The 25964-nt window shown below is 42.8% G+C and overlaps 2 protein-coding genes and 1 long non-coding RNA gene across 12 annotated transcripts in view; 2 read left to right on the forward strand and 1 right to left on the reverse strand.

Annotated features, from left to right (window-relative positions):
- FAM168B (family with sequence similarity 168 member B) overlaps positions 1–388 on the reverse strand; it is a 39106-nt gene extending 38718 nt beyond the window's left edge. Inside the window, exon 1 of one of the 7 annotated variants that reach the window (XM_070580944.1) lies at positions 226–388. The gene's annotated coding sequence lies outside the window, so the exon portion shown is untranslated. Of the gene's footprint in view, positions 1–15 lie in introns of all 7 variants that reach the window. The other 6 variants (XM_070580949.1, XM_070580945.1, XM_070580955.1 and 3 more) reach the window with 6 other exon arrangements.
- On the forward strand, positions 317–15074 carry LOC139076728 (uncharacterized). The gene is made up of 3 exons (XR_011528622.1): positions 317–459; positions 2570–2602; positions 13193–15074. It is a non-coding gene; the product is annotated as an uncharacterized lncRNA (long non-coding RNA).
- A 3289-nt stretch (positions 15075–18363) lies between these two features.
- PLEKHB2 (pleckstrin homology domain containing B2) overlaps positions 18364–25964 on the forward strand; it is a 35497-nt gene continuing 27896 nt past the window's right edge. The window contains exon 1 of one of the 4 annotated variants that reach the window (XM_070580958.1): positions 18364–18529. The gene's annotated coding sequence lies outside the window, so the exon portion shown is untranslated. Of the gene's footprint in view, positions 18530–18838; positions 19441–25964 lie in introns of those variants that run through there. The other 3 variants (XM_070580959.1, XM_008537034.2, XM_008537035.2) reach the window with 3 other exon arrangements.

The raw sequence follows: 25964 nt of genomic DNA on the forward strand, positions 1-25964 counted from the left end.
CCCGCCCGCACTCACTCGCTCCCCGCGCCGCGGCGGGCGGCCTGGGCCTCGCTGACCAGCGCGCCGGCCCGGGGCGAGCGCCGCGGAGGCCTGCTCCGATGCGGGGGCCGAGCCGCGAGGGCCAGTCGCCGCCGCCGCCGCGGCCCACTCCCCTGCTCCGCGCCAGGCCCGCCTCTCCGCAGCCCGCGCGCCCCGCCGACGCTGCGCAGCCGCCGCGCCGCCGACCTCACTTCCGCCCGGGACGCGCCGCCGCGGAGGCGCGCCGGGCACGTGACTCGACGGCGCCGTCGGCCTGGGGGCGGGGGAGGCGGCGTGCGCGCTCCCGCCGGCGACCGAGAGGACCCCGGATGGAGAGGCGGCGCGCGGCGGTCCGTCGGCCCTTTGGAATAAGCTGCGCTGGGAGGGTTTCCTCCTTGCAGTTCCTGCTCTCGCGCTAATGCGGTGCGGGAAGAGGAACAGGTGGGAACTTGGTTGTAGCGCTTTACTAACTTCTACGAGAAGAAATGCACTTGGTTTTGGGTTTTAGAGCAGCCACCGCCCGGCAGGCGCCTTTGTGTCGGCGCAGGCGCACCCCTGGCCGCGGGGCGGCTCAGTCCCTGGAGCCCGGCGGGCCGGGCTGCGCCGGAGCGCGGCTTGGCGACGCGGGGACCGCGGTGGCTGCGGCGTGGCCGAGCGCTCCGCTCCGCAGACACGGCTGTCCGTGCTCGGCGGTCGTTACGTCCTTTAATACTTACAATGAGCCGTTTTACAAATGAGGAAGTTAAGGCACAAAGAGGCTGACAAACTTCAAGAACACGCAACTACTAGGAAGCCGACCTAGGATTCACAGCCAAAGTCTGGCTTCTGAGTGCTTGCGGTTAAAGAGAAAGTTCTGGCTTTCAGCTTTCCCAGAACTGCTCCCGCTGTCTCTGTAACATCAATAGGACCCACAAGTTCCCTGCCTGAGCTGAGAGCCAGCAGGTGTGCCTCGGAGAGAGGGGGTGGCATCCCACGGTGCAGGTGGGACGCGCAGTCTACGGCCCGGAGAGCAGGACAGCAGAGGGGGCCTGGACAAGGCGAAGAGAGCCCCAGCAGCCCCCCTTGCCCTGAGCAAGCAGGAGACAGCCGGCTGTCCGTCCGCGAACATCAGTTACAGTTCCCAAACACTCTACTTGGTATCTGTAAGACTTCAGTGCAAGTTAAAAGAGTTGCAAAGGACGTGATTTCTGGCACGCTGTAAATGTTGATAGTTTTAGATAAAACTGGATGTTACTCTTTAAAACATATCCGTTGGAATATAGATACCATCGTAATTTGATTCTCACTATTTTCCATTTAAAAAAATCTGTAAGTTCTATAGCAGTACAAAATGTCATTGTTCCTTTTCCTCCTTGAAGTCCTGCTTCTGTTGTCCCGTTGCCCCAACAGACTATTACCTTACTATATTTGTGTGTTGAGTGTCTTTTTTGGGTTTTTTGATCACTTGTATCTATCAGGATAGCTAGGAAATGCTGCAGTAGCAACAAGCCCAAAAGCTCGGTGTCTACACGTAACAAGTTTATTTCTTACTTAAGCATCAGATCCAAAGCAGATGAGATCATTTAAAAAACTACACAAAAAATAAGACAATTCAGTAACAAGCAATAATCAAAATGAAAAAAAAAAAGGATAGCTATCATGTATCTAAAAGAAGATATAATGGAAGAAAAGATCCATTTTATGCAAGATTACTTATAGGAAAAAGGAACAAGTATATAAATACGACAATATAATACCCAACAATAATGTTTTATAAGAGTTGTGCAACATCTACATGAATAAAATTTTAAATAACTACCAAAAGGACACTTAAACACATGGAGAAAAATACCATATTCTTGGATAAGTAGATTTAACATCAGAAAGATGTCAATCTCCGTAAAGAAATGTATGAATTTAATACAATTCCTGTAAAACACCAATAATTATTTTTAACTAAAGTGATAATTTACATATGGGGGAAAATTCCACAAGAAAAATCAAAAGCAAGACTATCTGCCAGGAAAACTTTGAAAATAAAGAGTAATAGGGAGGGGCCTACTAGACCTGATGGTGAGCCTCGTAATCTCAAGTTTGTGTGCCCGGTGAGCAGCAAGCCAGTCACTGAGACACCTGTGCTTGGACTAGAGAAAGATTTATTCGAATTGGCCAAAACAAGAAGGCGGGAGATAAGTCCTCTCAAATCTTTCCTTAACAGAAGAAGAAAGCTGGGGGTGAGGGGGAGGTTATAAAGCTATGGGGATCGGAAGGACGAGTTTCTCAGAAGCAAAGGGGAAATCCATGTTTCTTTCACTCTAGATAAGCCCTCGGGCAATCAGACTTCTCTGCGGCAACCGCAGCTGGGGCCTGGTTATCTGGTCATCTGATTGTAACTTCCTTGAAGGTATTATTTTTCTTTTGCCAAACAAGCTCATAAATCCTTATGACTCTTCAGTCACCTCTCAGGTTAAACAAGAAAACAGCAAATTAACAAGATTAACTTCTTTTTATCCCATTGTCTGTGTTGGAAACAAGATCAAAGAGTAATCACATTCTTATTGAATATTTACAGTACCCCTCAGGTGCCCAGCTTTAGACCTACCAGGTAAGAAAACATGTTTAAAATCCTCCATCAGTAAAGCAGTGTGTTAGGGCCAGCCCTCTGGCTCAGCGGTTAAGTGTGCACATTCCGATTTGGTGACCCAGAGTCTGCAGGTTCGCATCCCAGGTGCGCACCTATGCACTGTTTGTCAAGCCATGCTGTGGCAGGCACCCCACATATAAAGTAGAGGAAGATGGGCACGGATGTTAGCTCAGGGCCAGTCTTCCTCAGCAAAAAGAGGAGGATTGGTGGCAGATGTTAGCTCAGAGCTAATCTTCCTCAAAAAAATAAATAAATAAAGCAGCGTGTCACTGAAGCATGAATAGACAGACCATGGAAATATAACAGAAAATCCAGAAATATACCCAAATAATTTTGGGAAGTTGATATCTTATCAAAGTTGCATCTCAAAACATTGGGGATAAAGATGGACTGTTCAATAAATGGTATTGAGGCAAAAATATAGCCACCTGAAAGAGTATAAAATTGGATGTTTACCTTACACCATACCAGAATAAAATCCAAATCAAAGAAGATATAAATATATAACAATGGAATCATAAAAAGACAAAAAGGAAACATCGGAAAATTCCTTTTTAATCTTGGAGTAAAGAAAGCCTTTCTAACTCACTCTCAAAGTCCAAAAGCCATGACTGTGAAGAACTTTGGTTTGGCAAAAAACACCATGAGCATAGTGAAGCAACAAATGATTAACAAGGAAGAAATAGTCCCAACTCATATCGTAGGAAAAGGTCTGGTCATTTCTTAGAAAACTAAACATACACCTATCCTGTCACCCAGCAAATTGTAGATATCTGCCAAAGAGGAATGAGAGCATGCGTCCACGCAAAGAACTGTACAGAAATGCTCATAGCAGATTTATTGATAATAGCCAAAAGTTGGAAAGAGTCCACCCTTCTGTCATCAGGAGAACTGAATGAGCTCAGAGGTGTGTTGCTCTGGCTCCCGAAAGCCAAAGGACACATTTTCAGGAATTTGGCAAACCATTTGTCAAGCACAGCGATTATTAAAAATTAAATTATAGAAAGGATGTTAAAAACTAAAGGAATAAATACTCAGAACTCATCCCTTCCTAATTACTTTATTATGCCTGTGCCCTGAGGCTCTTTGCAGCTGAGGCATCTGCCTGGTGGAAATGCTCATATCCTAGGCTGTGGGGTTTCCCTTTCCACCTCCTTTCTGGGATGTCACAGTGGTAGCCTGAAACTGGCCATGGTAAGAATATTTATACCATGCAACTCATCAAATAATACTAATCAGGACTTGATTTATGGTTTGGTTAATTTTATAGGCTTAAGAATATGATGGAGAAAATTTTAATAATGCAAATTAAACTTAAAAGGGGTGGTGTCTATAGCCATAACGTTGTGAATAGCACAAAAAATTTAGGAAATATTCTACTATTCAAAACTTATTATCCAGGCCCAGCCCCATGGCCGAGTGGTTAAGTTTGCACTCCACTGTGGCGGCCCAGGGTTTCACGGGTTTGGATCCTGGGTGCAGACATGGCACCACTCGTCAGGCCCTGTTGAGGTGGCATCCCACATGCCACAACTAGAAGGACCCACAACTAAAATACACAACTATGTACCAGGGGGCTTTGGAGAGAAAAAAGAAAAAAAAAATCTAAAATATACAACTATGTACTAGGAGGATTGGGGGAGAAAAAAAAAGATTGGCAACAGTTGTTAGCTCAAGTGCCAATCTTTAAAATATATATATATGAAAAAAAAACTCTATTATCCTTTTCAGCAAAGAAGTGACTCATGTCACTGATGAACAACTCAAGTTCCAACAAGGTTATTTCACTTCAATCTTACTAATTAACATAAAGGGAAATATCAACCCAGAGTACTATGAGACAATAATAATAAGTTTCTGTTCTGAGCCACTAAGTTTGGGTGTAGTTTCGTATGCAGCAAGAGGTAATCAGAGCAGCCCTCCCTGCAGCAGCAACCCAACTACTAGTCCCAGGCCATAAAATCAATCTCCTGATTCATTGTCTGCATTGTCAAAAATGAACTAGAGTGGAAGGCGAGAGACAGAATGCAAGGGGCCGGCCCCAGTGGCCTAATGGTTAAGTTCGGCACTCTCTGCTTCAGAAGCCCAGGTTTGGTTCCTGGGCGAGGACCTACACCACACGCCTGTCAGTGGCCATACTGTGGTGGAGGCTCACATACAGAAAGAGGAAGATTGGCGGCAGATGTTAGCTCAGGGTGAATCTTGCTCAGCAAAAGAAAAAGAAAAAAAAGCATGCATAGTATAAGAATAAGGATAAGTATTGTTTTGTAAAACTTGCTTTGTATATATACAGATTTACATATATATTATGTACTGGTTATGAAGTAAATTTATTGCTGTAGGTGATAGTCAAAAAGTTTGAAACTACTACTCTACGATATTTACCTAGAAGCAGAATTGTTTGGTCAAAGGGTACCTACATCTTAAAACTTACTAGGTGATGCCAAATTGCTCTCTAAAGTGTTTGTAACAAGCTACACCATCCCCAGCAAGATAAGAGCTCTGGTACCTTCATGTATTCATCATACTTACTGTGAACTTTTAAATTTTTGCCAGTCAGGTGGGTGTGAAATTGCATCTGATGGTTGTTATAATTTCCATTTCTTACATACCTGATGTACATCCATATTAACAACTTTTGGCTGGATTTTCTGTTTATTACGGGATGGTTGCCTCAAAGCATTACCGGTTTAAAGAGCAAGAAGTATTTTAAACCTCGTGATATTATCAAATTTTACTCTAGAATGGTCATACTAGTTTACATTTTGTACGAGCAGTGTATGCCAGTGAGCATCTCATCAAATCCTTGTATTGAGTATTTCATTAAAAATCTGCTAAAATTTGATCACTGGAAAACTGTATTTCATTTGTTTTAATTTGCATTCGTTAGACTGCAGGCAATATTCATTTAAAAATATTTGTTGCATTTGCACTTTCTCATACGTGAATGACTTATTCACATGCCCTTTGCCTGTTTTTGTATTAGAGTCTTGGTGTTTTTCTTGTCAATCTATTTGAGTTCCTCCTATGTATAAATTGAAGGTTTGACAGGAAAACAGGGGCCAGCCCCACGGCCGAATGGTTGAGTTCGCGAGCTCTGCTTTGGTGGCCCAGGGTTTCACCAGTTTGGATTCTGGGCACGGACATGGCACCACTTGTCAGGCCATGCTGAGGTGGCGTCCCACATGCCACAACTAGAAGGACCCACAACTAAAAATATACAACTATGTACTGGGGTGCTTCACGGGGAAGAAAAAAAAGAGATTGGCAACAGATGTTAGCTCAGGTGCCAATCTTTAAAAAGAAAAAATAGGAAAAGAGCACTGCATTCTGTTCACCATCTAGCTGGAGGCAAAATTTTTGAGAGTGAAAAACTCTGTTTTGGTTCAGCACATTGACTTGAACATGGAGCTCTACCTCTCCTCCCTGCCAAGGCCACATTAAGGTAAAAAAGAAGGCATTTTTAAAAGATGACTCCTGAATAGTCCTGGAAAACAAGTTAGGGGTACTATCAGTTAACCAGACATTTTGAGACAGTTGAGCACAGTAGAAAGCAATTGAGGTTGGAGGCTTCTGATTCAGGATGGCAGACCAAGAACACACTTCTGCCTTCTATTCTCTCCTAGACGGCAATGACATAGATAGCAGATGTTTAAAAAATAATAAGCAGCACAGCAAACCGGAGCAGTAGCAGAGGGTCTGGTGGGGTGCAGGAGGGGAAGGAATCACTTTCACGAGGATGGCTTAAGTAGGCAGAAAAAAACTGCAAACCACAGCAGGTGTGATGGGGGAGGAGAAGGGTGGTGAGAAATAGTCCTGTAAACAAGGACAGTAACCGGAAGGCTGCCTGTGCTACAGCGGTACCCCATCTCTCTTTCCCATTCCGCGAGCTTGGGCAGTTTCAAGTTGATAGTGGGCAAAAACCCAACTGCTCTTCTTAAAATAAATGGACTCAACTGTCTAAAGAAAGCCAAGGCTTCTCAGTAGATGTTGAAGGCAAAATAAAGTCAAACTTAAACACACAACTCATTGCTTCCTACCCAATAAAGACAGTTCTAAATTTTCCTTATAGGAGGAGCGAAGGTGCAGCAAGCTGAGTGGAAGGTCTTCCCAGTCTTGGTTGGGCTGGCCTTTGCTTGGCTTTGACCCACACTCTGTTCTCACTAGAATGGTATGCCTATTAGAATGAATTTGGAGTGCTGGTGAAGATTAAGGGGCAGCTGAAGTCCCACTGCTCCACCCTAAGTGCCACCTTTGTTATGCAAAAATTAATACAGGGAAACCTAATTTAAAATGGAGTCAGGAGCGTGGAAGAGGCAGCTCTCATGTAGTACTACTCCAGGTCAATTACAGGAAAGATAGTCAATTACAGATCCCACTAGAAAGAAGTCTTCAAGAGAAAGAATAAATTACAGATGGCAACAGGAAGAAAAGTATATTACCTCCTAAACAGAAATTGACTACTCCAGCAACTCAGCCAATGAGAAATCATCACCACCCTGGACTTTTGCTTTTCTCCAATGGACTTTTGTTCAAAACAACCCCTCCCAATTTCCTTCTTTTTACTTTAAAACAATGTTCCTCTGCTTTGGTTGTTGGACTTGCCTATAGTTTTTGCCATAAAATGCAGGTCCCAAATTGCAATATTTTGATTTTCCAAAATAAGCTCATTTGGCTGGTAAAAATAACTGTTTTACTTTTAAGGTTGACATACATGGTGCCTGAAGTAGGATCTGAAGGAGGTGACCACTGAAAGATGGTGGCCCCCAGAATTGAGCGAGGTACCCACACTTCCATCAGCTGCCACCTCCTGTTGGTTTGGTGAATCTTCTCTTGGATTCTAAGCTCCACTTTTCCTGCATTTTGAGCTCTCCAACTTTGTTTGGAAAGGGGAGAGGGTTGTTTTTTCCCTTTGAAAGAAGAGTTCAAGTCCCTTCAGGAAGAAGTTTTATCCTAGGCTCACAGAGAAAGGCTTCATCCTTCCAGGGAAAGGGTTGAAGTCCCGCCTGATGAGTACTCGGCTATCTTCTGAGGTGCACAGTAACACGTTTCCTTTGTTTGTTTGTTTTTTGAGTTTTTTTTTGAGGAAGATTAGCCCTGAGCTAACATCTGCTGCCAGTCCTCCTCTTTTTTTGCTGAGGAAGGCTGGCCCTGAGCTAACATCCGTGCTCATCTTCCTCCACTTTATATGTGGGACGCCTACCACAGCATGGCGTGCCAAGCAGTGCCATGTCCACACTCAGGATCTGCACCAGCAAACCCTGGGCTGCTGAGAAGCAGAACGTGCGAACTTAACTGCTGTGCCACCAGGCCGGCCCAAGCACGTTTCCTTTGGAGGATCAAACATTTTTGGAATTTTCTTTTGGTTGTGGATTTTCTTTTGGTCTTGAATTCCTCCTGGAATCAATTTGGGCTTTCAGAAGATGAGAAATGGGATCCCAGTCATCTAAATATTCTGAGGACAACCTACTTCAGGGACTCCAGCCAGGTTCATGTTTACGAACTATGGGCCTCCTACATGCATATTTTTAACTAAATAGGCAAACTGACCAGGAATAGTCTGGAATTACAATGGCCATTATGAGGAAATTTAGATATCCCCAAACTCGTTTTTCTTAAAACCAAATTGGAAGGCTGTGGCTCTAAAGTTAAGCAAAACAAATGGTATTTTTATTTTAATTGGTACCTAGAGGCTTCCAAACAAACGAAAAACTCTAAAATCACCTAATTACAAGATACCATACCTGAATCAGCCAAAACAACTGAAACACTGAGGGAAGACAAAATGGCTTCTGAAGTCTCTTCTTCTTCTCCCATTTTCTTTGTCTTATGCTCAGGCCCCACCTCCAGTGGCATCTTTTTTCTTCCCTTCTGCACCACCTCTGGTGCTGAAACTTTGGCCATCTGAGCAAGTAACTTTAACTTAGTCCATCTGCCAGAAACACAATTTGGATTCAACTATTCCTTTGAACTTGGTACTTAAGACATTGGTGAATTTTTTTAAACAAAAGCTGTAAGGTCTCTGTGTCTATTTGTTATGTATGTCTGTGTGTGTAAGCGATATTTTTCTATCTTCAGATGGTATTGCCAAAATTAATTTGTAAAAGAGCTCTATTTAATTGGCTTAAGAAAGAGCAAGTGCTTATATAAATCAAGTATTCTTTTTTTTTTTTAAAGATTGGCACCTGGGCTAATAACTGTTGCCAATCTTTTTTTTTTCCTGCTTTATCTCCCCAAAGCCTCCCTGTACACAGTTGTATATCTTAGTTGCAGGTCCTTCTAGTTGTGGGATGTGGGATGCCACCTCAACATGGCCTGATGAGTGGTGCCATGTCCTTGCCCAGGATCTGACCCTGGGCCACCACAGCGGAGCACGCAAATTTAACCACTCAGCCACGGAGCCGGCCCCCCAATCTTTTTTTTTTTTTTAAATCAAATATTCTTAAAAATTCCCAGGAATATAACAGACTCTAACCCAGAGGCTTTTCAGGTTCATGTGATCTGGGAAAATATTTGAAATTAAAGATAGTTTAAGTTTTTTGGTTTAATTTAAACAGGCATGGCTTTAAAGTTATCAACATTAAATATAACACTTTTATTCTACATGAGTTTATTGGTCAAATAAGTTCATGTTATCTCTGTTGTAAAATTTATCAACAAGAAAATTCGCTTGAGATGATGGCTGACTTTGTGTAACATCTCATGAAGATTTTGTGAGTAAAATGAACATAATTGTTGGAAACAAATTAGATGAAAATGGGATGAAAGTTTTTAGGTGCAATAATTACGTTTTATAGTGTGTAGGCTTAAAAATAACATCCCCAAGTCTTTTTAGGTAACTGAAAACTTTAGAGTTTTCGCTAAGTTAAATTAAGTGACGGAATTTTATTGAATATCTGGATCACTTTCCAAATAGTATAAAATACTAAAACATTAATTACTGAACACATGTTTATCAACTTTGTCTCCCTATTGCAAAGAAGTTAAAGATAAATTTGAGTCTGTTAGTAACCATGTCTTATGCCACATTTAAAGATTGTACTATTTAAAAAGGCTTATGCTTTTAGAAGTTTTGAAATGTATTTATAAATTTACTAGTCCACAATTGCTTACTTCTTACTTTTTCACTACAAATTAAGGATTCTAAGGGTTAAGAATTCTAGTAACTATATGTAATAAGAGAAACATCTCTGCATGCAAGGAATGTAGGATATGTGTTTTGATAAAAGAAGGTGTGAAGAACAGAAATGCATTTTCTTGGGGGAAAAGAAAGTAATTTTGTCCTAAAGAGAGGCTAGCTATTTTGGAATGGGAAAGAGCGGGGGAAAGGCAAAATCTAAATGTAAAAAAAAGTGAAGAAAGTTTGCAGAAAGGAATCTTGGGAAAGGAATTTTAATGTGTGGTCAAGCTGGCTAAGATTAAAATGAATTTATTAAAATGAGTTTAAATACCAAAATATGCTGATGCAAAATTAAAATTTGTCTTTCTTTTCTGTTGAAAGGATAAGTTTTTCTTGGGGTATTCGTCTGTTCTCAATAACAGACGATGCAAGCTTCTTTACCTGTTGTTTTTTTTTTTTTGAGGAAGATTAGCCCTGAGCTAACTACTGCCAATCCTCCTCTTTTTGCTGAGGAAGACTGGCCCTGAGCTAACATCCATGCCCATCTTCTGCTACTTTAATTGTGGAACGCCTACCACAGCATGGCTTTTGCCAAGCAGCGCCATGTCTGCACCCGGGATCCAAACCTGCGAACTCCAGACCGCTGAGAAGCAGAACATGCACACTTAACTGCTGCACCACCAGGCTGGCCTTGCTTCTTTACCTTTAAGCAATATGCCTAGAAAACAGAGATTTTGTCTTTTGTCAAAATAATTTCCCATGTTGTTTCTATAAGATCTTTAATTACTTAAGAAAACTGAGTCTTCTTAGTATTAAAGGAGTTAAGATTTGCTTACAACCACGTAAACTGTGGTATTCACCTTCAAAAACTTTTATTGTTATTTTGGTCAAATAGATACTTACGTATTATTTCATAATGATCTGTGATACTATTTGGTCAAGTGTCCAAACCTTGGATATTTTTGACAAGCTTCTCAAAATATTCAAATTCTAAATGAAGCCTTTTTGATCTGGATGTAACTTTGGGATTTTCCAGAAGTCACCTGGGACATCTCAAAAGATTTGTTCCCTCTCCTTATAAAAAGAGACATTAACTAATTAGGCTTATTTGGTATGTCAAATTACATGATAAGCATGGCCAAATAAACAATAATAAGTCTTTTTAGGTTATATTACACAGGTCAATGTTACTAAAAAGTGTTCTAGAAATTGTATACAATTCCTAAAAATCTGATGTCCTAATATAAATCTTATCACTTCTAATTCTGGTTACTATCTAAAAAGTATGTCACAAAAATACCCAAATTTCCTTGTCAATTGCACTTACCCATTGCATTTTAAAAAATCTTTTGTCAGTGACAGTTATTGTTTTACTCTGATGCTTTTACAAATGTTCCATTTTCAAAGAGATTTGTGAAAAAGGCTTTGAGAAGTACTCTGAAATACAGGTGTTGATAATTTTAAGATCATAACAGTGAACTGGGTGGGAATTTTTGGAAATTGAGTGGAGGACTGATTACTTTGAAGTTTTGTTTTCCAGATTTAAAGGACCCCCTTTTCTCCTCTCCTTTAAGCTATCTGTAACTTAACAGCCGTTTCATAAAGTGTATCTTTGCAACAAGGGTTGCAACATTTATCTTTTTCTCTCGCCTGATTCCTCTAGAATTTGGAAGTTCTTAAGTGTTCTTTTTCATGACAATGTATGTATTTACATGCGTGAAAGTCTGTTCCCCTTGTAACAGGACAATTGAAAGTGTTGGCTACATTACCAAAGCTTTGACTAGAGTGGTGAGTTCAAGAAAGATGTACATACACTCAGGTATGACCAGACAGCTTTGACAAACAAAAATGGCAAGCAATAGTGATGCGGGGTCGGAGAGCCGAGGAGTCGAAAGAAAGATTTCTTAGACTCTCAAGATCTGGCAGTAGTGCTCTTTTATTTAGAGAATAGTATAGAATAGCATGGGGACAGGACCCATGGGCAGTCAGAGCTTCTGCTGCCGCCGCTTCTGCTGCCCCCGCTGGCATGGGGACAGAGCCCATGGGCAGGCAGAGCCACTGCTGCTGCCCCCGCTGGCATGGGGACAGGACCCATGGGCAGGCAGAGCTGGTGCGTGGGGACAGGACCCACGGGCAGTCAGAGCTTCTGCTGCTGCCCCGACTTGAGGGTTAGGACTAAATTTAAGGCATAGGTATGTGAGTCATCTCTTTACAAGACAAAGAAAGAACATGAAAAAAAGTTAAAATGGTATCAGTGCGGGTGGGGTCTGGTCATTGGGTGATCCCATGACTTTTAGACAAGAATCAAATCGGATTAAGTAAAGGTTAGAAAGGTTAGACGCCACCACCCTAAACCAGTTACATGAGATTGCCAGACAGCAACCAACTTAAGTTCTTGCCTTCCCCATTAAGAGCTTCTAGAGATAAGACCATTCCCCCTTCTTCCTGGCACAGAGAGGGAGGCATCTTCACAGATAGAGGTTTCCCTTAGAAATATAAATGTTTCCCAACAAAGGGGCAAAACAAATTCCACTCCTTGGAGCCTGACTCTCATCTGTAGTTTTAAAACTAACCAGCCTAAAAATCCTCATCATAAGCCATTTTAAAATTAAGCAGCCTAAAAATCCTCATCAATAGGATATATTGGAGTATATGAGGAAGCCATTTGGTATAAACCTAATTCGGCCTGACTTTGTTTTTTCCAAAAGGGCCTGATTGTGGCTGTTGAGCACACATTGTATATCTGCATAGACAATTTCCTATGGCAAGAACAAAGGCCCTTGAGATAAAGGTGCAACTTCCCCCCACATTAGCATTTCCTTAGGGATAAGCATTTTTCCTTAGGCTAGGAACTGATTGCTGCACTCACCTTTGACCACCCACCTCACCTGTGACCACTCAGCTGGAGACAACAGAGTGCCACCCTGCTGTGTTCACTGAGACAGAAGACCTACCTGCTGTTTCCATCAATCGCTGTGCCGACAGAGCAGTCTCGCAACTATTGTGAAAGGGACATTTCAATCCTATGTGAGACATCCTCTCTGAGGGTATATAACCACTCTGTGCACCCCACTTCTTTGGTGCTCTTTCTTCCTTCAGGAAGAAAGGCCCCGGGTTATAATCCTCAGATTTAAGCTCAGAATAAACTCACCCAAATTTTCATTTACAGATTGGTTATGGATTATTTTCGTCGACAGCTTTAAGGAACTCCTTGAAAAATTGACCTAGTACCTTGCTTACAAGATTTCAGCAAAGCAATCTTAAAAAAGAATTTATATGGTCAAGCACTATTTTTGCTGCATTAATATAAATAATCAGGCCAAGTTTAATATAAACAAATTAGTTTTACTATGACTATCTTTAATAAGAATGGGGATAATTGTTTGTATCTTTGTAGATATTAACTTCTACCCTTATTAATTGTCTTTAAGGTTTGGTTATATGCCTGAAAGCTGGACTGGATCCTAAATTCTTCTAATTTCCTTAAATGGCTGTGATGAGCCAAACTGAAATTTCCAATTTTACTGCCCTTGAAATCTCCTTGGAAGGGACTATATCGAGTCTTCCTCACTACCCTGGTGGCAGCCAAACTTGAGAGACTTGAGCCTTTGGTACACACCTCACAGATAAAGAAGGCTCCACCTGTCATGAAATCCTGTACAAATGCTGGAGATCTCCAAATCAAATTGACTAGGAAGAGAAGCAGTGACATCTGAGGCAGACAGCTTTCCAAGATGACTGGAGCAGGCCTGTATTCCCTTTCTCACTGTTGCTTCTTCTCATTATCTCTTTGGAAAGACAATGTTCTTGTCTGCATTTCCCAAACCCTTGTGAAAATGGGAAAGCTCTTTTGATTATTGCCTTTTGGAAACAGCCTTATCATGATCCTGTGACAAATTAATCTTTTCAGTTGCTTTTTATGAAGGGTTAGAAAGTTCAGAATTCACAGAAGTCTTTCTTTCATCTGGCCTATTAAATGACTCTGGGTTCTTATCCAAATTCAAGGTCTCCAAATTTGCAACCCTACAGGCTGTATTATTGGATAACACATTTGGTTCCCGAACAGTTTTATTGAGATAACAAGACTGTTTTAATATGTCTTGAAGTTTTTGCTATTTTTGCAAAGAGTTCATCACCTATGGCTTCATATTTATTCCTGCACTGTGTCTTCCCAATGCACTTAGTTAATTCTTTCAGTCTGAGTGTGCTCTTACTGTATTTGTCGTTCTATTTTCTCTTCATAACAAATCAGACGCCTCTCATTGGTCCACCCCACTAAGCCTCTGTTTAGCTGGTTAACCTCAGGTTTGGGCTCCTAGTTTACAACTTGGAATTGTCATGTCACTTTTAATTCTGTTTTGTATAATTATTTTGTTTTGTATTTTTTAAAATGTTGTTGTTTTGCTGGGAAAGATTGGCCCTGAGCTAACATCTGTTGCCAATCTTCCTCTCTTTTGTTTTCTCCCCAAAGTCCCAGTACATAGTTGTAAGTCCTTCTAGTTCTTCTATGTGAGCTTCCACCACAGCATGACTACTGACAGGAGAGTGATGTGTTCTGCGCCTGAGAACTGAACCAGGGCCGCAGAAGCAGAGCACACCAAGCTTTAACCCCTAGGCTGTCAGGGCTGGCTCTTAAGTTTTTTATTTTCTTGCCTGTCAAATCTTTGTAAACATGATGTACACAATAAGGTGATGTTAGCTCAACAATTTGAAATAATTTCCTATGCTTATGACCTCAGACAACTATAGACTTTGAATAACAGGCGCCTGAGAGCTCTCCCTCCTAACCTTCCTTGTTACTCAAATGTGGCCTAAATGATTTCCAACTACTGTGCACTTTCCCTCCAGTGTGGGACACGACAACCGTGAAAGGTCCTTCCTGGCACTGAGGGACAAACCACTAAATGCAGAAATCCTGACTCTTGATTAGCAATGCTTTTGGAGAAAGATCTTGATCAAAGGGGAAAAATGTGAAAATTAATAAAGAGAAACTTCATTTAAAATGGAGTTGGGGGCCAGCCCAGGGGTGTAGTGGTTGGGTTCCTGTGTTCCACTTCGGCGGCCCAGGGTTCATGGGTTTGGATCCTGAGCGTGGACCTGCACGCTGCTCATTAAGTCACGCTGCAGCAGCATCACACATACAAAACAGAGAAAGACGGGTACAGATGTTAGCTCAGTGTCAATCTTCCTCAAGCAAAAAGAGAAGGATTGGCAATGGGTATTAGCCTAGGGCCAACCTTCCTCAAAAAAAAAAAAAAAAAAGGAGTCAGGAGGCTGGATAGGGGATCTCTCACACAGTACCTCTCAAGGTCAGTTACAAGAAAGATAGTCAATTACAGACCCCAACAGAAAAAAGTCATCAACAGGAAGAATCAACAATTACAGGGGGCGGGCCCCATGGCCAAGTGGTTAAGTTTGCATGCTCTGCTTTGGCGGGGCCTCAGGTTTCGCTGCTTCAGATCCTGGGAGCACACATGGCACTGCTTGTCAGGCCATGCTGGGGCATTGTCCCACATGGGACAGCCAGAGACACTCACAACTAGAATATACAACTATGGACAGGGGGGCTTTGGGGAGAAGAAGGGGGGAAAAAAAAGATTGGCAAGAGTTGTCAGCTCAGGTGCCAATCTTTAAAAACAAAACAAAACAAAACACAATTATAGACCCCAAGAGGAAGAAATGTACATTGCATGCTAAACAGAAATCGACGACCTCAGGGACTCAGCCAGTGAGAAACCATCACCACCCTGAACTCTTGCTTTTCTTCAGTGGACTTTTGTTCAAAACAACCCCTCCCAATTTCCTCCTTTTTCTCTATAAAATGATGTTCCTCTACTATGATTGTTGGACTTGCCTATGGCTTTTGCCATAGCATGTGGGTCTTGAAATGCAATTCTTTGTTTTTTCTCGAATAAAGTCATTTTACTGGTAAAATAACTTTTATTTTTAAGGTTGACACCTACATATATATATACATTCCTTGAGATACTGCAGAAAACCAAAAATGAATCCAATAAAGAAAAGAACATGAGAAGCTGTGATTCACTTAGAAAAGGTAAAGAAGCTGGAAATAAATGAGTGTTTATATTACCTCCTGTTATTTGGAAGATCCTCACTCTAAATTATATGAGATGTGGGAGGCAGACATGACATTTTACTTTATATCCTATTTAGATTTTCTCTTTTAACCACAAGAATGTACCACTATTTCTTATTTTTTTTTACGAGGAGGATTCGCCCTGAGCTAACATCTGTGCCAATCTTTCTCTATTTTGGATGTTGGTTGCCACCACAGCATGGCCGATGAGTAGTGCAGGTTGATGCCCGGGATCCAAACCTGCAAACCTGGGCTGCTGAAGCGGAGCAAGCTGAACTCAACCACTACCGCATGGGGCCGGCCCCATCACTTTCTTTTTTTAATAAAGGAAGCAATACTAGTAATCAGGGCAAAAAAGGGAGTGGGGGTAATCAACACGTAATTTGGCATGACTGAGTTGAAGACCACAAATTCTAAGGAGCCATGGAGCCATGTGACTGACACATGGGGATTCCCAGTGTGGCTTCTTGGAAGCCCCTCTCAGTTCCAGACCAGAACCCACACCTTCCGTGCTGGCAGATGTGGGTCTGTAAGCAGGTGTTCTTGCCCACAGGGGGCCTTCTCCTGCCTGTACTTTCCTCATCAGCAACCGTGGACAGAAAGCCAATTTAACTGAACTAAAATACTTACCCAGGGGACATTCCCTGCTCTGGCTCCTGGAACACCTACTTAAACTGAACTGGATTCAAATAGTACTTTTTCCTGTTGTTTAAGTGATTTTAAGTTGTTTAAGTGTTAAGTGATTGATTAAAGAGAATTTGGAAAATACAGAAAAGTAGGAAGAAGAAATAGGTCATCTGGAGTCCCATCACTCACAGACAATATGTTACTGTATTTTTGGGCACTCCTAATCGGAGTCCCGAAAGACACCTAAGACCAACAGTGAAGGCGGCTAGCGCCGGACGCACAGCTCTAGGGTCAGCAACCTCAGTGACCTCGGGCAATTTGCTCTACCTCATCCATGGGTGGCGGAATCAGGAAGAATTTCAGATGACGCTAATCTCTGAATTCTGTGTTGAGGATGCCACACTATCTTACAGATTAGGTTGGAAGGCATCACAGGACTCCCTACCCTGCATTTCTTTCCCCGGGAGAGGAGCTAGATTAAGACAGGAACCCTTACCACCAGAGTTTGGAGTTCTGAAGATCATTTACCACTGCCTTTCCCAAAGTTTTGTTTTAGCTTTTTAAAAGTATATATATAGAGAGAGATAGAAAATTTATATATAGAAAAGATGACAAATGTTAAGTGTACATCTTGATAAATGTTTCTGTACACATATCTACCACTCAGGAGTAGGGTTGCCAGAAGGTTCCCTCAGGCCACTTCCCAGGCATTCTCCCTACCCTGCTCCCAGAGGCCCACAGGGGCTTAAAAGTATCTTAAAAGTTGAGCAGTAGGGATAATTAACGTTTCCCTTTTTCTCTCCATTGTTTTTTTTTTAATAAACTTTTTATTTTGGAATAATTTTAGATTTGCAGAAAAGTTACAAAGGTAGTCTACTCTTCACTCAGTTTCCCCTAATGTTAACATCTCACATACTCATGGTACAATTGTCAAAACTAAAAATTACTATTAACTAAAATCCAGACTATATTTGGAATTTACCGATTTTTTCACTAACATTTTTTTTTGTTCCGGGATCCCATCTATGACATCACATTGCATGTGATAGTTTCTGAGTCTTCCCTTGTTTTTCATGCCCTTGCTAGGTTTGAGGAGTACTGGTGAGTTATTTTGTGGAATTTCCCTCAATTGGAATTTGATGTTTTTCTCATGGTTAGACTGGGGCTATGCTTTTTTGGGAGGAAGATCAGAGGAAAAGTGACCTCTTCATTACATCCTATAAGGGTAAATACTATCATGACTCATCACTGTTGATGCTAACCTTGATCACATGGTACAGTACTGTTTGTGAGGTTTCTCTAGTTATTTTTCTCCCTTCCCACGCTGTACTCTTTGGGAGGGAGTCACTATGCACAGCCCACACCCAGCGGTGGGTGGAGATTAATACCCCTTCTAGATAGGGTATGATTAATTAGAATTCCTATATAAGGAAGATTCATCTCTTCTCCCTATTAACTCATTTAATCATTTATTTACAGCAAAATGGACTCTAGCATATTTATGTTATATTCTCTGCTACAATCTAATCCTATATAATTGAAGTTGTTGCAGAAATTGTTCCACGTTGGCCTTTGAGAGCTCTTCCCGGTTGACTCCTGTGACCTCTGACAGCCTCCATGCGTTTACATTTCCTAAATTGCTTATTCCTGGCGCTGCACGATGCTGCAGACCTCGCTTGGGCTCCCCCGGACCCGCTCTAGCGTCACTCTTCTCCCTAAGGAGACCCGGTTTCTTTTATTGGAGGGGGCATTCAGAAGCAAGGTCTGCGCGCGCACCGCCCCTTCTGGGCTGGAGCCCAGCCCGAGCTCAGCGGAGCCGGCGGAGCCCCGCCCCCGCCCCCGCCCCCGCCCCCCGCCCCCGCCCCCGCCCCCGCCCCCGCCCCCGCGACAGCCCGAGGGGCCCGCCCCGCCGCGGTTTGGGCAGGCGGCGCGCCGGGCGCATGCGCGCCGGGGTTGTGACGCGGCGACGGCAGCCGCGGGCGCGAGGCGGCGGAGTCCGGAACCGCGGCGGCGTCCTGGTGTTCCCAACGCTCCTTGCTCGCAGGTGACCGTCCCGGCCAGCCGGCCCTCCACCCCGCACCCCTCCGGGCGCCCCTCGCCCGGCCTCGGCCCTCCGAGCCGCCCGCTCCGCCGGAGCGCGCCCCCGCAGGCGCCCCCGGGCCCGCCGCAGCTCCGCCCGGGCTCCCGCGGTGCCGGCCGCAGTGGCCGCAGTGGCTCGGGCCCGCTCGCCCGCCCGCCGACTCGTGGCGTGCCGTCCCTTCGCGTCCGGTCGCCTCCCGACCCGTGGGGTCTCCGCGGGCGGGGGGTGGGCTCGCGTCGTCGCGGGTTCCCGCCGGCTCCTCTCGGACGCAGAGGGACTGACGTGGGAGGCGTCCTGAAGGAGTCGCGGCGCTGCGGCTGGGCGGAGGGCAGGGCGAGCCGGGCCGCCGGGCCTTCCGTGTGTTCTTGGGCCCCGCTCTGACCCGGAGCGCGGCGTCGCGCCGGGGGCCGGGCGCTGGGCCTCGTGGAGGCCTGCTACAGGCTCGGGGCGTGGGGCGCGCGCCGGGACCGTGGAGTGCGTCGGCCCCGGATCGCGGGGCAAGTCAGTGACCGCTGTGCGCGGCAGGCTCCCGCCCCGCTGCTGGTCCGCGGGTTCCCGACCCTGCGCCGGTCGGGGCGTCGTTCGCGGGCAGCGGTGGAGACGCTCCGGCTGGGCGGGCGCGCGTCTGGGCTTCCAGCGCCCGGCGTCCGCGCCGTGCCGCCGCGTTTCCTCACTGGCCTCCACTGTGCTTTTCCGCCCCAAACGCCCTCAGCCGGCTCAGGGCTCCGAGCGCTGCGGGTCGTCCCGGCGGGCGGCGCGGTGCCCGGCGCCTTCCCGGGGTCGGTGCGTGCTTCCTGGAGGAGGCCGCAGAAAGGGCCAGAACCTGACGGCCAGTCTGTACTAGCATGGTATTTTTATTGGTGTTAGCACGTTCTGTAAGTAAATTGCCGTTCTTTTTTTTTTAAATCGAGGTAGTATTGGTCTATAACATTATATAGATTTCAGTCTTCTTAAATTTATTGAGACTTGTTCTGTGTCCTAACGTGATGTCTCCTGGAGGATGTTTCATATGCGTTGAAAAAGAATGTGTATTCTGCTGTTTTTGGATGGAATGTTTTGTATACATCTATTAAATCCATGTGGTCTAATGTTTCTTTTTTTGTGTGAGGAAGATGGTCGCTGAGCTAACGTCTGTGCCAGTCTTGCTCTATCTTATGTGGGCTGTGGCTTGACAAGGGGTGCTAGGTCTGGGCCCGGGGTCCAAACCCGCAAACCCTGGGCCACGGAAGTGGAGCACACCACTGGGCTGGCCCCCTCTAATGTGTCTTTTAAAGTCACTGTTTCTTCAGATGTTCTGTCTGGATGATCTGTCCATCCATGTAAGTGGAGTGTTAAATTCCCCCACTGTTACTGTGTCACTGTTTGTTTCTTCCTTTAAGTCTGTTAATATTTGCTTTATGTATTTAGGTGCTCTTGTGTTGGGTGTGTAGATATTTACAAGTGTTATATATCCTCTTGTTGGATTGTTCCCTTTATCACTATGTAATGCCCTTTTGTAGGTAAATTTCCTGATAATCTCATAAGGACAGAATTTATGAAATGTCTACATCGATGGTATAGAAAGAACAGATAACTGACATTTTGTGTTCTTCCTAGGGAAGACAGGTTTTTCTTGACTCCCTTTAGAAGCTTTCTATGCTTCCCACCTTGCTGTCCTATGGTAATGTTTGATTTCCGTCTGCTCTCCTCTGCCTTTTTTATTTTTTACTAGATATCTAAAGAAATTAAAGAATTACTTTATCAGTGTCAGTAACTATCAAAAATTGCAGAGAGTGAAATAAACTGTTAAAAGTGTTACAAAAAGTAGGCCAGTTGAACTAGTCGTTTGATTGGTTGTATATTTACTTCTGAATCTAGTCATGGGTACAGAGAGTTGAACTTTCTTGCCTCTTTGTTTTCTTGGTCTGTCTGCCCTTTGATGAGTGCTTGTTATTAAGCAGTTGTTGCTAGCTGGAAGTGACCACTGCCACATACGAACTGACCTCTAAATGGTGCTAGGTCACTCTGACCTCCTTGTCCCCTGTGTTGTTGTGAAGTACACTGGAGACTTCTTGTGTTTACGATACTGTCCTTGAAGAACAGAGTTTTTCTCCCTTTCATGAGGAAGTGACTTACAGCGAAGGTCCAGAGAACACTAGAGGACCTAGGGTATTGAGAACGGGTCGGTTGTAGACAAGTGACCCTGAATTGCAGCTCTTAGAATGAAATAGTAATGTAATTATAGCAGTTCTCACTTTGGGAGCATGTCCTACAGGGCTCCTTGGGCATATTATTTAATTCTCAAAATAACCCCACGAGGTAACTAGTAATATCCTGTGGTTCAGGTAAGAAAAGTGTGGTTTAGAGAGGTTTAGTCTCTTGCCCAAAGTCATACCAGTTAGTAAAAGGCAAAGGGAGTCGACTTCAGCCTCAGAACTGCAAGATTCAGAAGGCAGTGTTCTTTCCACCTCTTAAATTGGCCCCTTTTGGATTCAGTGCCTTTAAAATGATTTGGAGTTCACATTGAAAATAATTTGAATTGTTGGGTATGGTTTATATTTTAAAAGTTTCCATAAGTTTTCTTGGCATGTGAGTATTGTAGCTATTTTCCAGCTAGTTTGCCAGCATTTTATCCTCCAGAGACGCACAGCAGGACTTTAGACTTTGTCTGATGAGTTTTAGTTTATGCATTAGATCTTGCTCCAGGGCATGAATAGTGAAATGTTGGAATAAGTTGTGAAGTGCTGTGGAGTGAAGCAAGGTAAGGCAAAGAGCTGCTGTTGTTCCTTCAGAGACTAATTCGGTTGTGTGTTCTGGCAGGTTTTTGGTTTGATTTTTTATTTTATTTAACTTTTTTCTTCTAGGGTGTATGCGTTCAAATTTTGACCCTCAAGGGCGTCTGAACTTATGAAGTCTTCTAAGCCATTTGAGAAGCACCCTGATGTGCTTCTGTCTTCTAGAATGTTTTGGGCAAATTTAAGTCAAGTTGATAGTGAGGAAATAATAGTGATAACAGTAATAATATTTGTTGTAGGAGCAGTTTTAGTAACTGTCAGGCACTATGTCAAACACACCTTATTTCACCCAATTTTCCAAACATCCTCTCTAGTAGGTGTTGGATTTTATAGATGAGAATAGGGTAAGCCTTGGAAAAGTTAAGTAACTCGCCCACAGTAATTTATAAGTGATTGAGTCAGGATTTGAATGTAGGTCTTTTGACTCCAAAGCCTGTATTCTGAAGCATTAGGCTCTATGAATTTTTAAAAGCATATCATCAAAATCATACTTTGTGATTTTTGGTTTCTAAAGATATACTAAGTTCCTCCGCCCAATTTAAAAACAAAAGCAAGGAACTGTTAGAAGGAAGGTTCAAGTAGGTGGATTTCATCCAGGGTTTTTTTTTTTTTGTATATTTGAAGATATTTAAATTATTGCTTACGTGTTTACATGTATCAAAAGAATACATATGCAGAGATTGGAAAGCCAAATACTGCTTTAAACCTCAGAGCAAAAAAATCAGTTTCTTGTTCACTCCCTTTCCATTAACTAGAGACAACCATTTTTACCTTTTTTAGTTGCCTTTTTTAATAGTATTTTTATATTTTGAGATGTGATGATATATTATTGATTTCAATATAGTCTTTAATTCCCACCATATAAGACTTTTGCTGCTTTGTAAACACTCCTCGATCCAGTTTACCAGAAACTCTAAGATGTTGTCAGTCCGTCTGTCCGAGTCATCCCTGTTCCTCCCCACCACCCCCCCGAACTCTGTCCTGCTCCAATCTAGACTAGTGTCTCTCCCAGGCCTATTGCAGCTGTCTTCCTGGGACCTGCCTTCACCTGCTTCCTGGGCATTTTCTTTCTCTTGGTCTCTTGTTGGATCCCTTAGTTCCTCTTGGTTTATTCTCTCGTTTTGGTGGAACACGTTCTTCACTAGGTTGAGGTGGAATCAGGGTACATGGATGGTAAATCTTGAGCCTTTGAGCATGTATGTAAATGTCTTTATCTACCTGATTAATAGTTTGACTGGCTATGGAATCCTGGCTTGGAAATAGTTTTCTGTCAGCATTTTGAAGATACTGATCCATTGCTTTCCAGCTTCCAGCACTGTTGGTAAAGATGCCTTGTGCTTTTCTGATCCTTTATGTGTGACCTCTTTTTTTCTCTGGGAAGTTTTTAGGTTCTATTCTTTGTCCCTAGAGTTCTAAAATTTCTGTCATATACCTTATTGAAGATCTTTTTGTAAAAATTATTATTGAGGTCATAATAGTTTATAATGTGAAATTTCAGTTGTACATTATTATTTGTCAGTCACCATGTATCTGTGCCTCTTTACCCCTTATGCCCACCCCTCTGGTAAGCACTAATCTGTTCTGTTCCCCTCTCCTGACCACTAAACTGTTCTCTTTGTCTGTGTGTTTATCTTCCACATACGAGTGAAATCATGTGGTGTGTTGTCTTTCTCTGTCTGGCTTATTTCAGTTAACATAATATCCTCAAGGTCCATCCATGTTGTTGCAAGTGGGATATTTTTGAATATAAGAAGTGATTTGAGTCTGCAGAAGAATTACCCTTTTTAAAAAGTCATGAGTTAACTGTTGCTAATTCTAGTGTAAATTTCTTTCTGTCTTGTTGTAATAAGCTAGTTTTACCTTTCTCTAACTTTTGAGCTATTTTATGTAGACACACCAAAGATATGTTTATGGTGGTGTCCTCTAGATGTAGAAACTTCTTTTTTTCCTTTTTGATTCCTGACTCAAGTGGCATGAAATTGATTCCCAAGTCAGCTGTTCAGTTTCCTCTTGGTGACATTCCTTGAGCTCTAGCTACTGGAAGAGTAAAAGAAACCCAGCTTTACCCCAAGGAAGCACCAAAGAAAACATAGGCAACTCAGATGTTGACCCATACAATGAGTAGATGATAATCAGATAATAGGAAATCTCTAGGTCCTTAAGATTTTATCTTAAGCTCTCTTTTTAACTCTTTATGTTCATTGGTGCTAGTGTTGTTGCTAATCTTACAGGCATGTAAAATTGTTGAACTCAGAATCTTAAAGACCTCTGAATAAATGAAGTTGTTCTTAATCCCAGTTACAATAGTCTGATGTTTTGACTGACTTATGACAGCACACATAGCCAAAACAATATCAAGAATCATTAGAGATTTCTAAAAACTTACCACAGAAGTTCAGGAAACTCCGTTTTTGTTGCCTCACATTTTTACACTGTTCACTTCGTTCCAGAACCACCAGCTCATAAGGTACCAGCAAAATTGTATGGCAACATTTCAGTCAGGTTTTGTGTGTGTATTATAAGTAGGTAGCTCCTAGTACCCACAAGTAATTTTTAGCCTATTCCTGGATATTTTCTTTTTCATATGAAATACAAACTGAGAATTCACATTGTGATGGTAGGAAGTTTTAGTGTAAATATCCAGGATTTGGCATGAATGAATATGTGCTCCATACCCTTCCAGTTTTATGTTCTGGGGTAATAACATCACTGAAGAGATGTGATGCCATCGATAACACTCCTTTGCTTGTCTTTTTAATTTGTAAGTTTAAACTGTTTCTTCCATTAGAGTGTGAGCTAGATGAGAGCGGGCGCTTTGGCCTGGTCACTGCTGTATCCTTAGTGCCTATTGCAAGGCTGGGCACACATTCCGAGCTCAAGGAATATTTGTGGAATGAAAACATGATGGTGTTATTTCCCTGCCTCAAATCCTTTTGAAAGTAAATGATTATTTTGGGATGTTTTAGGCTACATGTTGCAGGAAACTAGTTCAACCCAGTTTAAATAGTAAAAAAACCTGTCGTTTTGCTTAGCAGAAAGCCTTGGATTCAGACGGATTTCCTGGGTGGCTGAGTCAGTGGCTCTGCAGAGTCAGCTCTGCTCTCTCTACACTCAGCTGCCCTCAGGCTGGTTCCCTTGTGGCAGAAGGTGGCTGCCAACAGCAGTAATCAGCATGCACATCCCCTGGGAGGAGGAGGAGAGATCGACTTTCTGGATCTAGTTCCCCTAGGACCGTATACGAACACATAAGTGTGTGGGGGAGAAATGGGGCAGGATGAGGAACTTAGTTTCTTTCCTTTCTTGGTGAGGACAGACAGCATGAGTTGGCAAAACTTGCAGGAGATTAAGAACCTTCAGAGTACAAGATTATGGAGATGTCAGAATATAGAATGACTAAAGCTTATGGAGCTATTTTTCTAAAAGTTTGAAGAAGTGAGAATTCAGCCATATTTCAATGTGGGCAAAATTAAATAAGGGGGACTCATTTGTTCTTCTGAGGTGCCCACTTGGGCTTTTGCTCCATTTTGCTAACCTTCCAAACCATAGTGCCTTAAAGAGAACACTTGAAAATGCTAAGGTAGAAAACAAAAGTGGCCCATAATCTCGTCCTCCAAATATCTGTTAATTTCAACAACAACAACAAAAGAATAAATAATAAAAGGATATAATAATGCAGATTGTTAAGAAATTTTAGATAGTACAGAAAGGTGTAATAGAACCAAATAGTCACCTTCTTTTCTGATGTACACACAGCATTGCCTCATTCCTTTCCTCGGAGGTACGCGTTGTTAATAGTTTCTATGATTCCTTCCAGAAAACAGCCGTGCAGGTGTCAGCTTGTCAGCACGCACTGTCCCACCTCACTCCTTCCTGTCTGCATCGTGGCCTGTGCTGTGTGGAAGTGCTCATTGCGCAGGCCTCTGCTGTGTGCACTTAGGGTAGGGCTGGTGGCGTGCAGTGTGAGCTGTGCTGTAGTGAGTATACCTGCGTGTTGGTGAACCTGCACCCACGTGAGTGAGGTGGATTCCTAGTAATGGTGAGGTTGCTGGGTCAGAGTATATGAAAATGTAAAATTTTGGAAGATACTGTCAAATTCCCCTTCTAAAAAAGCTTGCAACATTTTTTATTCCTGCCATCACACTTTCTCTTTTCTAGGTATCACAGTTGTTTTCATTTGTGTCCATCTGATAGATAATATTGTTAACTTGTGTTTTGAATTTCATCCATTGATTTGAGAAATTGAGTATCTTAGGAGTTTCTTGCCCCTGCATGTTTCTTTTTCTGTGAACTGCTAAATGATTGCCATTTCTGTTATATGTGAGCTTTATGAGTGAAGGAAATTAGCTCTTTGCTGCCATATGGCTATAAATGTTTTTTCTTAATCTTTTATTTTTCTTTGTATTTTTTTAATTGAGATTGATAGTTTACGACATTGTTAAGTTTCAGTTGTACATTATTACTTGTCTGTCACCATATAAATGCTCCCCTTTACGCCTACCTCCGACCCCTCTTTCCCCTGGTAACCACTAATCTGTCCTCTTTGTCAGTGTGTTTACCTTCCACATATGAGTGAAATCATACCGAGTTTGTCTTTCTTTAGCTGGCTTATTTCCCTTAACATAATA

This window comes from Equus przewalskii, chromosome 17 (genome assembly GCF_037783145.1).
Source record: "Equus przewalskii isolate Varuska chromosome 17, EquPr2, whole genome shotgun sequence".
Taxonomy (NCBI): Eukaryota; Metazoa; Chordata; class Mammalia; order Perissodactyla; family Equidae; genus Equus; species Equus przewalskii.